The following is a 14,201-nucleotide window of genomic DNA, read 5'->3' as shown; positions in this document are numbered from 1 at the left end:
AGCCCATCAAGCTCCACTTCTGTATTCCAAATGTTTTAAAGAATCTCTTCTTACCACTTATTCTAAGATATTTCAAATACTTTGTAATTAGTTTATAAATTTTAGATCCTTTATAGGAACTTAGTTTTATGTTTTATTGTTCTTCTAAAATGACCTAATTTTTTCTAGGAATTTCAATTTGGTTGGAAGGTCTTCTGAAGACTGACTACTGAGATAAAAGTAATTCATTTAAAATGGCTTTTTCCTTGGATTTTATTCCTATACCAAGTAGTCAAAGTCGTGTTAATTTGACAGCAAGAGCAACTGTATATGTATGGGTCTCAAAAACTTCCTAACTTTACTTAGGACACTGGCATCACATCAACTAGTCGTTCTGAACAATACCCCTCCTCCCCTTCCACACACACACACACACACCAAAATTACAACCCTCACATGTAAGTTGTTCTTTCCTCTAGTACTCCGCTTAAACTCATATTGTCTTTCAGTAGCTAGTTGCTAGTAGCGAATGTACACATTAAGTATACCTGTATTTTCTTGGTATAGTAGTTATTTCAAAATACTGGCATCTTAAATGAACTAAACAAGTAAGCATAAAGAGTTCTTCCCAAAAATGGATAAAATTTGACAATTTTTAGTCTTAAACTTCTTTCTTTAGTCTGTTAAAATTGGGACCTCACCATGAAAGGGCGTATTGCTTTGGAGGCTGGTAGCCAGTTAACTTGTCACCTGATCTTCATATGCAAAAGGTCTTTATTCCACTGGTCTGTGAGATCTGAAATCACAAAACCAAAAATACCCAACTGCTGGACTCACTGAGCAGATAATTATATTTCTAGAAAACTCACTTTTTTTCTTCTCCTCACTGTTTGAGCATGATGTATGCTCAAGGCTAAAATTGAGCTCAATGGAAATCACATCCCCAACCTTAAGAATTAAACCTTGAGCGCTAAGCAATGAGTAATATCAGCAATTCTTCAAGGACAATACCAAAAACTTCCTTGAGAGAAGACTACTTCCAAGAGGGCACAGTGAATGGTATTACCATGCACTATATGTGCATGAACTTTGATACATTTTGTTTAAGAATGACAAAGAGCAAACATGGGCATTAAAAAAATGTAAATTGTTCTTGCTGTTGTTCTTTTCCAAGAAATACAGAAATGCAAATCGTAGCCAAAATTGGACTGGTCAAATTTATACGTGGGGATGTGATGGGGTAGAAGGGTGTATTTTAACGATTCCCAAGCAATAGCAAAGGGTGCATGGGATTAGGAGCAACAGGTAAGAAAGTAAACCATTTATGAATTTGTCGATGGTAACGGATTATTCAATGTGTAAAGCTAGAGAATGTATTTACAAAACGGTCCTTATAATTCATGTTTTAAAACTTTCAATAGCAACAAAAATACTAACTTTAGAACAGAGCTTGCTTGAAAACACTGGGGGAATGAGTGGTCTCTTAATTTTCTTAGCTGAAATTCACACATGACCACGCAGTGAGAAAATTCCACTTGAGCAACATTTTGGTATTTTTAATGGTAAGAAGCAGTTAAGACAATTTTCACATGACTCGAAGATTCACAAATTCAACTTAGCTTGGGCCAATGCTGATGTGAGGACAGTACTCTACCCACGGGCTGCTTCCAAATTACTTCCTGCTTCATTCAGATTTTTACTGGAGAATTGTCATCCTGCTACTGACCCCATTCAACTGGGTTGGGTTAAGAGATCAGCGGATTACCGCGCTAGTTAGGGTAGCTGTACGCCATATTGTGTTTTTCGCGAATGTTTATCGTTTATGTGTGTGCCTAGCATATGTTTGTACAAGTGTTTATCAATACAACTTTTAGAAAATCCCTGCCTCCTGCCTCTTCAAGCATCCTTAAAAAGGCTAACAGCTTTAGGAGGGCAGGGCGTGGGGCGTATGGTGGGAGAAGACCAGAAAGCCACACGGACAGTAATGCATTAAACAATGTAAAAGAGAGTGCATTTCTTTTAAACTTTCAAAAAGCTTCCAATCGTTTTCTCTCAGCTATGGAAAAAGCGTAAACATTTTTTAATGTTTCCAAAGGGGCCCAAAGGAGGAGAGAAAGAAGGAAAGCTGTCTTCCCTTCCCATGCCCCCTTCTCTACAGTCGTAGCAGCGAAGCAGGCGGCGGCCGGTAGCTCCGGCGTCTGGAGGGGCGTCCAGCGGCTCTGGGCCAGGACCCCTCCCGCCCCCCAGTTCTCTGAAGACGCTCCAGATACTGCTAGAGCCACGGCAAGCGGGGAAGGGCGAGGAGGGAGGGGGCGGAAGACAAGCGGGCGCCTCTAGTAGCTCCTGAGCCCCGGCTAGTCCCCCTCAGCTCCTCTTCTTGGTAGCGGCAGCTCCAGGCGCGGGGAGTAGAAAGAAGGCAGAAGACACGTTTCCAGCTGCGGGACGCCCCGCCCGATCCTGGAACCCAGGACCCTCCCGCGTTCCCTCCCTCCGCGCCGGGTCAGGCGAGGCCACCGCCGCCGCCCGGCGCGAGGAGGGGCGCTCGGGGGAAGGGGCCGCCGGGGGGGAGGGCACCCGGGGGAGGGGGCGCGCGCTCGGCCGGCCAACAGCCCGCGGGCTCGCCACTCTAACTCGCTCCCCCAACCCCACCCCGTGCCCCTCCTTTCCTGTCCCACCGCCCCCCACTCCAAGCGCCTCGCAGACGCCCCGTCCCCCACAGCACGCACACACCCCTCCCTCCAGCCCGCCCCACAACAAATTAGAGTTTTTGGCGTTACCTCCTCGCGCTCTTTAATCTTCTTTCCTCAACTCCTAAACTTCCCCCCGCCCCTACTTCTTCGGCAGAAGGCCCACATTGGGCGCCTCACGCAGCGAACCCTCTATCTTTTCCTGCTATTGGGTTGCCCCCACGCCACTCTTGGCTTCAGTGAGCCAATAAGAATGGGACGCCCCTCATGAGGTTGCCGCCCATAAACAAAATACACTCTTCCTCCTCCCCTCACCTGTCCCCGCCCCCATCTGACTCTTCCCTCATCTCTACCAGCTTCGATTGGGCTAGAAGAGGCCCAATCCGCTATCTCAGACACCCATTGGAGCACTGAAACTTCGCTCAGAGAAATGTTAACAGGCGATTGGTCAGCAGTCTTTCCGCTCTCCCACCTCACTCCGCCGCACCTTCGTCCACTCTGGAGAGGTCAGTCATATCTCGTTGTTCAGTGATCCGAGAGGTGGGAGGCTATTGGTTGAGAGGGCCCGTCAGACCGGACTAGACTGAGTCGTGATTGGTCAACACAGACACTATCAGGTTTGGTTGTCTAACCTCCGCCGCGCCCACCTTTTTTCTCCAGGCCCCCGCCCCCTCCTAACTGCTTTTACTTTCTACGCATTTCTATTTCCTCCTTTATTTATTTATTTGTGATAAACTTAAATGACCTGGCGACGGAGGCGGGACTCGAGGCGAGGCCGAGGATGACGAGGGACGGCTGGGGGCCAATTGCCGAGGGGGCTGCCGGGTGAGGGGCAGCGGCGGTGGCCAGTGAGAGGCAGGTGTCTGGAGCGCGTTAGGCCTATGGAGTCGGGATGCCCCAGCGGAGGCGGCGGTTACCCGCTGTCTGGCGCGGCGACCTGGCGCGGGGAGCCGCGGGAGGGGAGGAGAGGGTGTCGCTGTCGCTGACGGCTGAGGCGGCAGGAGGGAAGCTGGATCCCGGGCGGTGGGAGGGAAAGCGGGAGACAGGCTCTGGCGAGGCGGCGGCGCTCAAGGCCACGCTGGGTCAGGCTTGGTTCTTGTGGAGCGGGGTGCAGGTTGCCAAGCCAGGAGGTCGGCAGAGGCCGCTGAAGCAATGCCAGTGCTCAACGGGAAAATGCGTTCGTTCAGGAGGTTTAGAAAAATGCTATGTAAAGCAGTTTGGAGTAAGCCGCCGTTAATATAAATGAGAATATTATTCTAACGGGAGAAACATTGTTTCATACTACTAAACGCCTGAAGTACCAGCGACCCAACCCAAGCCCACAAAATTCAATATCCTGAGGGCTAGAAGGAACAAATAAAGTAACACGGAAAATTAAATGCGGTTCAGATGCTTCAATAAAACCTCCATCCTCATCCATTTGTCACTCAACCTAGCACTCCTCAGAGCCAAATTCTTACCAAGTGTTGGTCCAGTACTCGGGCATGGGGGAAATAGACGAGGCTTAAAGCCGGCAGGAAGCTCAGGGAGGATTCCTAAAAAGGATTCCTAAAAAGGGCTAAGAGGGGAAGGAAGAAAAAAAAATCGCTTTTCACTATACACACACACACAAAAAAAACCCTGCCAAAATTAAAAGTTGCAGTATTGGGGGAACTCAGCAACAATTTGTCACAAAATAAGGGACTTTATTAAAAATACCATGCATACAAATAATATACTGGATTTGCTATTTGAAAACAATTTTTTTATAGGACATGTATTTGATGTATAGTTTCTAATAGACTCAAGTCCTCTAATTTTTATCCTAGGCTTCCTTGGGACATACAGCATGCCTTAAAGAAAAAAATTTTCATGAAACTTGTTAAAGATGGTTAGGCAGATTTTATTCAGGACCACTGAGGTAGGTATAGATAGGATCATTGCAATTGAATTTTGCAGCCCAATTTGAGAGATTGGGCTCAATTTCATATTAAGAGTGGGCAAGTAGGAACTTTAGCCAAGGAAAAAAGGTGAGGGTCAGTGGATGGAAAATTGCTAAGAGGAAGCATTAGGGGTAAGGGAGATTTTGGCTAAACCAACCTAGCAGGATTCCTGCTGAAGACAGGCCAGGGTGATCAGACATCACCTTGGGGATGGTGGAAAATGAGGAACCTGATCATATATCTAGGGTAATGGGGGTTGGGGGGAGTTCTTGTTAAAGCTGTATTTTGCAAGGAAGTGTACAAATGCCTGGCTTTGATTAGCGGTCTTTGGCAGAACCTAAGCAAAATAAATAGGCCCTGGTGGAAAAAAATGTACAAGGCCTTGACCTCATAAATAACATTAGATCTACCTTCTGAAGAATATATGTATGAAGGTCTTAGAATCCACAAAATTATTGCATCAGGTGTCAAATTTGAAGACCAGTAAAGTGTACAAATTTCTATTACATCTGGAAGCCAAAACACTTTAGAATTTATGTATAAATCTTAGCTACAACACGATGTAGTAACCGTAGTTTAAGTATTCCATACAGAATAATCAGCTTCACATGAGAAAGTTCAGTAAAACTTAACAAAGGTGTCTAAATAGTTTAATTCCACAACTTTAACGAGGTGTAATAGCCACTCTCTAAGTACTACTTAATACTCATCCTTTTCAGCAAGTTTTTAAAGCAATTTTCAGTATATGGGCATGAGAGCTGTTAGGATTATAATGATAAGGCATTAGGAAAGCAACGTAAAATATTCTAATTCAATATTAGTGATCAGGTGAGGCCTTGGATGTTACTGCCCCTATTTAAGATGGTGGTTATTTATACCAGTTCCCATGATGTTAGAATCTGGGGTTAAAATGCTTCTGTCTATAAGGAATGCCTCAATCTTTATATTTACATTACACATGCACAGACCTCAACCACCAGCCCACCCCCCCCAGATATACAAACATTCCAAAAGATGTAGCAAGAATTCCATATAATGTTAAATAGTTTTCCTATACACAAGCAATGACATAAAATGTAATGGAAAAAAATATCCCATTTTACAACTGTGAAAAATGCTATAAAACATTTTCAATGGTAACAGTGAAACACTGTGTGATCTGTGTAGATTAAACTGTAAAATTGCTGTGGACGTCAACTAAGATTTACAAATGTCAAATTGCAAGTGACAGAAACCCAGTTCAAACCACCTTCACTAATTAAAAGAAAACCATTGGCTTGTGGTACTGGAATGATAGGGCTGTAGTTGGTCTCAGGCACAACTAGATCTGGGACTCAAGGAGGTCCCTGAGCCTTATGCTGAACATTTATTTTTTTTATCCTGTGCTTTTCTGGGGACTGTTCCTCCCAAAATCCAGTCATATGATTCAGATAGAACTACCAATTATAATGCCCACCTCCTGTTAGCAGGTTGAACACACCATCTAGTCCCTATAGGACCTGATACTGATTTTTATATATACTAAGTAAACTAGAGATTCAGTTAATTTTATGTGTTTACATATTAACTTTGTATCCAGACATCTTGGTGAACTCTTTTATTCATCATTTATCAGTTGACTCTCTTGATTTTATGTAGAAATTCATATCATCTAACAGTGATAGTTTTTTGTCTCTTTTCAGTGTTTGTAATATATTTTTCTTATTTTGTTGGCCAGACTGACAGCAAAATGTTGAATAGTAGTTACAGTAGTGTGCATCTTTGTCTTATTTCTGCATTTTTGATGTTGCACCTTGAATTTTGTTTCTTGCTGGAAGTTTTGTTAAAGAAGTTGCTCTATCATCACAGCTTCCAAAGCACTGCATTTCAAAAATCATGAATGAATATTGAATTTTATCAAATACCTTTTCTAAATGTATAAAATAATCATAATTATTTTTATTTATTCTGTTAATGTATTGAATTATAATGATAGATTTACCTAGATAAATTTTCTTAATTTTATTACTATTCAGTAAATAATATGTTTAACTATTATTTTTATTTTGGAATTTGCAAACTTCTGACATTAGTATTCATAAGTGGCATGGACCTTGTTGAACCTTTCATCCAATTTTGAAATTTTATTAGACTAGCTTCTTCGAATTAGTTGGGAAAATTTTGTCTTTTACCGTACTTATGTTTTTTTTCCTATTTTTAAAAAGGATAGGTCTTTATTTTCTCAATTCTGTAGTTTTTGGTTATTGTATCTTTCTACCTCTTCCTTAGTCATTTTGGTAATTTAAATTTTCTTACAAAAATATTTATTCTAGATTTTCAAGTTTATTTTTTAAATTTACATAATGTTACTTTTATCACTTATATTTTTAAAGTGTCCATAATTAGTGTCTATCCCAGCACCATATTTATTTCTTAGTGAACAGATTATTTTATTTGTTCGTGTATTTATTTGTTTATATAATTGTGTTTGCAATTTACCTATTTAGTTTTTAAATTGTTTTAGCTACATACATCTGAATCATCTTCCTGCATAAGGGGAATGTTATAATTTTACCTTATCTATTACCGTGTAATAAACTATTCCAAAACTTAGTAACCTAAAACAACCACTCATTTATTTGCTCCTGATTATGTGAATTAGCAATTTGGGCTCTACAGCTCTATGTTTGGGGCTTCGCTCCAGATCACACAAATGTCAAAAGTTCCACTTGTTTCCCCTTTATCCTATTAGAGTCACTCTATGGTAAGCCTTCTCAGTACATGCACAGACTCAATAGATACTCCTCAGGAAAAAGTAGTTGGAAAACGCAGCTTACCCAGGAGAAGCGCTTCTCTCTCTAGTATTTTAATTCATGAGTTCCTCTTTGCATCCACAAGTCTCTGATGTTTTTAAAAATATAGTTTTTGTGATTTATCTCATGTTTTTCCTAGTTCAAGTGGGAGTTATGGCCTGTTACTATCTTCTCCATCCTGTCTGGAGGCAGAAGTGAATTTTTAATTTCAGATATAGTATTTTTCAGTTGTAGAATTTCTGTTTGATTCCTTTTGATGAAGTTGTGTCTGTGCTGAAATTTTCCATCTTTTCCTCTTATTCTAAACTTATTAAACATATTTATTGTAACATACTTGAGTAAAACTCCCACACCTGTGAGCTTGTATTTATTGTTGTTTTCCTTTCGTGTGACTCATTCATTCCTGTTTTTTAGCGTGGCTCATAATTTTTTACTGAATGCTGTATATTGTGATGAACAATTGTGGAGATTAAGCTTCTTCTGGGAGGCAGAGTGCAAACACAAACAGATCACCTTGATCCTTGTAAAGGTTGGTGTTAGTGTTTATTCAGGCAGGTCTGTTTCAGGCAGATTTATTACCAGATGCATAGCCTTTCTGGGGTCTCAAATAAAAGTCTGGGTGTTACAGTTTCTCCTAGAGTTTCTCCTTTACTTTAGCAATCTCTGAACTCCATCCTCTGTCTCCCAAGCAAGGAATTTCTGCTCAACCATAGCCTCATAAGTTACTGTTTTGTTACTCTGTTGCATATCTAGCTTAAAAGTTCACAAATTCCTCAAGGGGAAATCAAACACAGAGTTTTAGACTGACTTCTCTGTCACTCCTTCCTCTGAAGTTTTGTCACTCAAGCTTCAATCACTTCGGCAGAGTCAAACCCTATCCTCTCTTGCCTCTTCCCAATGAGCCTGTAGCTTTCTACTCAGACTCTGTTCCCTCACTTTGTGAATTAGAAATGCCTCAGAGAAGGGGCCACGTTGCCTTTAGAGCTCTCTTTGTGCTTCCCTTCTCTCAGAAATCATAGCCCCTTAAACCCTGTTTGTATCAGCTGTCTTCAAATAAATGTTTTATATATTTATATTTTATTTGAGTTTTATCATTGTTTCTGACACAGGATTAATCTAATATGAGCACTCCATTTTAACTAGAATTCCTGTGAATTAATATAAATCACTTCACCAAGCTGAGTATACAAACCCAGGCCACAAGTCTTTTAATACTCAAATGTTCCTAACCATTGTCAGATAGAGAAAGTATAACTTTCATCTAAACTCAGAATGTCCTAATGATAAGTCTGAGATTTTCAGAGTTGCTTACTAAGTCCAAGGGATCATTTTTACTCATTGCATCATGACCAGAATATGTGATTTATTCGCTAGGGAGGGTTTTTATTGATGCTGTTGCTTCCATCCAGTGTTGCTTTGAAAATTGATGGGTCTCTGTTTATGGTAGATAGTGTTTTAGTGTCTGATATGTATGTCACTACAGCTGGTTCCTCTCTGATTTCTATAGTGTGGAAACCCCTTTCCCTGTGTCAGTGTCACAAGCGTGGGATTCAAATCTTATAGTGATTTTATTGTAGGGCTCTTTCAGAGAGAGAGAAAGGGAGTTTTCTCTTGGAAAGGTGGTGGCATCAGAAGGATTTCTTGCTTCAGCCATATGCTGAGCCATAACAAGCCCTTTCCTACAAACTTTGTGTCCTAATTCTCAAGTAAGAATGGAATTATTTCACTCATTGTCCTAAGGTCTGCTCCAGATTCTGTCACTGGTTAAATCACATTTTGGCTAAGGAAAAATTTATGATGATACCAAAGAGCAATCATTTAAATGAAATTTACCCAACAAGGTTCTCCCTTTCTGGGGCTCTGTGGTTCAGTGAATGCCTCAATTTTGACATGAGGACCACTTTTAGTGTTAAAGAATGTCCACAGATGTGGTTTATATTGGAAAGCTACTAGAGATGTATTAATTTCCTGGTGTGTTGTAACAAATTATCACAAACTTAGTGGCTTAAAACAACACAAATTTGTTATCTTACAGGTTTGGACATCAAAAGATCAAAATCAATCTCAGTGGGTTAAAATCAAGGTGTTGCAGGACCTTTTCTAGTTTCTGGAAGCCACTGCATTCCTTAGCTTGTGGCCCCATCCTCCATCTTCAAAGTCAGAAGCATAGCATTTTCTAATTGCTCTCTCCCTAATTCTGTCTAATATCTTCTTTTTCTAACTGTCATTCCTTGCCTCCCTCTTATGAGCATCCTTGTGATTACATTGAGCTACCTGGATAATCCAGAATAATCTCCGCATCTCAAGAGCCCTTAATCACATCTACAAAGTCTCTTTTGCTATGTAACACATTCACAGGTTCTGAGGTTTAAAATATGGACACCTCTGGGGGCAGAGGGGACGATTATTCATCCTACCACAGAAAGCTTCTTGCCACTTTCATCACTGTACTCTCAAATAAGCCCAAGGAATATAGGGCTCTAATTTTTAAAATTGAATTTAATATTCTAAACATAATTCCCTAGGTCTTAACAACAGTCCTTAAGCAGATCTTTCTTCTATAGAATTCCATAACCCGAGGATTAAACTGCTGAATTTCTATAGCTCAAGAATTTCAGGACTCTTTCCTAATGTGTAGACCTTCAGAGGGTTAGGGTGGATTAGGTAGAGATGGCAAGTAGGGTTTCTACATTGCTAATTGTTTTTTAGAGAACAGGTTTAAAATCTGTTCTTTTAAAATATTTTGAAATTATGCAACAGGCGTCAGTTTGGAAATAGCTCACTTTATCAGAGATCAATTACATATCTCTCACAGGGCAATGGAAAATACAATGGCATCTAATCAAGAATCACAGCCAGGAAGCTAGAGTCAGAAGAAAGACCAAACTGCACCAAAGTTTCTTCTTCATCTCCTTCCACAAATCCAGTAAGCCTATTCTCTAATAGAGAGTTATTTTACTTTTTGTCTATTTGTAATTGGCAGAAAGAAACAAAAAGACCTTTGGTGACCTGTTTTTTTCTTGAAGAATATGATTTTTACATTATGACAGAGGTCTCCAGCTTTGTGAACCCTTCCAAAAGTGGATTATGCCTCTAGGTACAGAAATACTAACCCTCATCACCTGCTAGAGAAAATATAAATTTGAGAGATTGGTTTATTTTTTACAAATCATGCATCCCTAAACTATTTGTGCAGAAAATTAATATGCCGTGTATTAAATCTCCAGAGAAGATTTGTTTAAAACCTCTTTTAGTAACTCCAGTGTTTCTTCAGCGTCTTAGAATTTTAATGTTTCCAGGTTTATGAAATCCACCTAAATGATATTCTAAATGCCAAGGACATTTTAAGTTTCAAAACAGGATGCCTTTCTGAGATTAAAATTTAAACAACTGTCTTCACAAAAATCATTGGAAAGGACAGAAGCCACAGGGGGAAATGACAATAAACCTTTAAGTTTGAAGACTGAACTGGTATTTTGAAAAAAAAATGCCTATTTTCAGCACCTTTTAAAGGTATACAATAAATTTGGTTGTTCAAGAATATACAAGTATATTATGTTAACTTGATTTTCTTCGCCTATTTAGAGATCATAAACGCCAAAAAAATGTAAGGCTTTTTTCCCCCAGTTTTTTAACAAGTCATCATGAAAAATGTTTTCCTTGCCTTCTAATCTTATCATTTCCTTCAAGCCTTCATAGGCTATACACTTTGCAAATAATGTTCAAAATTGTGAGACTGCAGTGCTGTCATTTTGAATGAAAATTTTTCTTTGGATCCATACACATCTGTCATTATGGCCAGTACTGATAAGCTCACTACGGGGCAGAAGGCTGGCTTTGGAACAAGAGATTTAAAAATGTTCAAGGGTTTGACTGAAAGGCTAGTACTGTTGAAAGCATATAAGAACTAAACACTTGGAATAGGTGGTTATATTTTCTGGATATTGGGATGATTTAGATTTGTGGGACAAGCAAAGGAGTGGTTCCTTATAAACAAAAGGTCTAGGAGCATATAATCACAGCCCTTGCTAGCTCTTTTATTTCCTGTCACTCCTCAGGCATTTTAGTGCTTCCCATTATCAGCAGTGTAAGAGAAGTGGTACATATGTCTGAAGTAAATTTGAGTACCTTCCTAGAGGAGCAGAAGACCAAGGGAAAGGGAAGGAAAGCCATTTAGACCTATTGCCTGATTCTCATTTTGAACACCTTGATTTACTTTAATCTATACATACTGGATCAGTGCTTGCTTTCCTTGTTGTCAATATTACCTACACTTCAAATTTAGAGATAATATAAAATTTGAATTTGGTAGGAATGCAAAGCATAAACCTTGAAAATTATTGCATTATGCATTGTTATTTGCATTTATATATGATGATTTAAATATGATTTATATATGGCTTAAATATTATAGGAAAAGTCTTTTTCTCATTCTCCCCGAAGGCTAATAGAAGTTTGAACTCTAAACATTCAGTTCTTTATGTACTGAACGTATGTTTATTGTGAACTTCCTAATTTTGCTAAATATTGAACACATAAATACAAATTAGTCATGGTCCCTACTCATAACTAATCACACAGTCTACTAAAAGAAACATGTTAATTCTGTTACAATCTAATAAGGGCCATGGTGGAGGTACATTTTAATACCTAACTTTTATTAAATACTATAAACCTAGGAACTGTATGTTCAGTTGATTTTTTTGTAATAGTTTTATGAGTTAAGTACAGTTATTATCTCCAGTAATACAGATGAAGAATTGAGGCTTAGCAAGGTTAAAAGCATAGTGAATTCAAGGAGTGTCAAATAGTTTACTATGATTGACATCTATGTTACAGTTGAGGTATCCTTTATTGTGGGATAGAATTGACTCTTGAGATTTTTCTTTTTTTGGTAGACTGGTTGAAATATCATCTAATACAGCTATCCTATTTTTCAATCTCTATGTTAACCATCAAACTTATGGCCTGCTTGTCTGATTCCCCCCAGTGCTCTGCCCAGTTGTCAGAGCCTAAGGGTGATGGGGGTGGAGAAAGTCTTGGAAAGAAGGGGCCAAAACCCCTCTAACAATAACAGATGCAGAAAAGGATAAAAAACAACACCCAAAGAGATATTTCCAAAACGGTAACTGCAGAGAAAAGAATGAAACCATAGGGATGTCAAACCTCTTGTGTCATATTGGAAGTTTTAGCCCTTAGCACTGGAGCCCACCAGTGCTCTTGGCTTTGATCCACATAATCTTTCTTTATTCATGATGGTGTTGGAAGGAGAGGAAGCCTTAAACCTCCTTTGGAAACTGGAGTATAAAATAGTTAATAATCCTCCAATGGGGGCATGTAGAATGGGCATCTAACCAGCTATTGAGAGGGTGATGAAATTATCTAAACCATTTTTGAACTTTTTTGGTAAATTTTAGTCAGTACTGTCCTTTAAAGTAGCAAATTGGTTCTTTTGCCTGAATAATAAATTAAGATTTTCTGGCCAATGGTCATATTATATTCAACTTAGTTCTTAAAGATCATGATATTTGCATTATTTCTGTTTTGTTTCCAAATCTGGTTCTTATAATGGCCTTTTCAATGGAGGAATAATCCAGTCTTGGAGCCACTAAATTGTGCAAAACAAACACTACTGAATTAGTCAGGACTCTACATTTGCAAGTAGAAGAAACCCAACTCAAATTATTTTAAATGATAAATTATACTATATTAGCTTCCATGTGAAGATAGTACCTCATTGCTATTACCAGAAAACAGTCTCTCCTGTTCTTTCCTGGATTTTTTTCTTCACTTTGGCTTTATTCTCAGGTGGGCTATCTCTATGTAATGGCAAAGATGGTAATGAGAACTTCAGGCATACATGATCTTCAGCACAAACTGGTTTAAATAATAAATGTACTGGCCCACATAATAGAAGTCCAGATGTAGTACAGTTTTGGATGTGGTTTGATCAAACTCTCTGGGATTCTCTTAGCCCATCTTTGTGTATTAGCTGTAGTTATAGTGGTCCTAGGCCTTACAGATGCCACATCATCAGAGTTTTTCCCTAAATTATTGGACAGAAGTTCTGAATTTCATTCTATGAGGACCAACTAAAGTCATCGCCCATTCTGGAACCAGTATCTAGAGCAAGAGATTTAGAAACTCTATTGATTGGCTTATATTAATCAGGACCCACTTCTGGAGTTGTATCAGTCTAACCCAAACGCCTTTTACATAATGGGTGGCAGGTAAGATGGATACTGAAAAAGGTTAATAACCAAAACCACGGAATGCATATTTCTGTAAAGTCCTGGGGGAGCGTTCCACTGACTGACACAAGCCTCAGGCTTATGTAGGCCCCACTGGATTAAAAGTAGAGAATGAGTGGGTCTCCACATGGCAGAGAGGAGTTTGGGGAGCTCTAGGTACTATACTAAAATATACTTTTGTACTATAAGTACTATACTTTTTAGATCACATCTCCAATTGCTCTATTTTATATTCTGCATGGAGATTAATCTTGTCTACTACCATGGACACACAGACTAGAAAAATTATATTTTAGAATTCTTGAACACTAACAGCTGAATTTTTATTTAGAGTATGAAAAGATTAGATAATATTTTCCAATGAGTGGAAAAAATTGAGATTTACAGCACTTCTTGCATAGAAGGAAGCAATATTTGTTTTTCTGGAAATGAAAGCTGCAAGAAAGTCAGTCATGTTTTAGGAGAAATTGGTAGAAAAAGACAGTTTCTCCGTATCCTTTCATAAAACGTGAGAATTAGCATGGCTATCAAAGAAATGCAGTGGTGGCTGATACAGGGACTTAATTCTAA

General features: G+C 39.2%; 1 protein-coding gene across 3 annotated transcripts in view; it reads right to left on the bottom strand.

Annotated features, from left to right (window-relative positions):
• Window positions 1–2,821, bottom strand: part of ZBTB20 (zinc finger and BTB domain containing 20) — an 806,470-nt gene extending 803,649 nt beyond the window's left edge. Inside the window, exons 1-2 of one of the 3 annotated variants that reach the window (XM_032629540.1) lie at window positions 2,757–2,821; window positions 681–775 (exon numbers count right to left, since the gene is read on the bottom strand). The gene's annotated coding sequence lies outside the window, so the exon portion shown is untranslated. The remainder of the gene's footprint in view (window positions 1–680; window positions 776–2,756) is intronic. The other 2 variants (XM_032629557.1, XM_032629541.1) reach the window with 2 other exon arrangements.
• Between the last annotated feature and the right edge of the window lie 11,380 nt (window positions 2,822–14,201).

Source organism: Phocoena sinus, chromosome 4 (assembly GCF_008692025.1).
Source record: "Phocoena sinus isolate mPhoSin1 chromosome 4, mPhoSin1.pri, whole genome shotgun sequence".
Classification (NCBI taxonomy): Eukaryota; Metazoa; Chordata; class Mammalia; order Artiodactyla; family Phocoenidae; genus Phocoena; species Phocoena sinus.
Note: the sequence above shows the minus strand (reverse complement) of the source record. Positions and strands in the feature narration are given on the sequence as shown.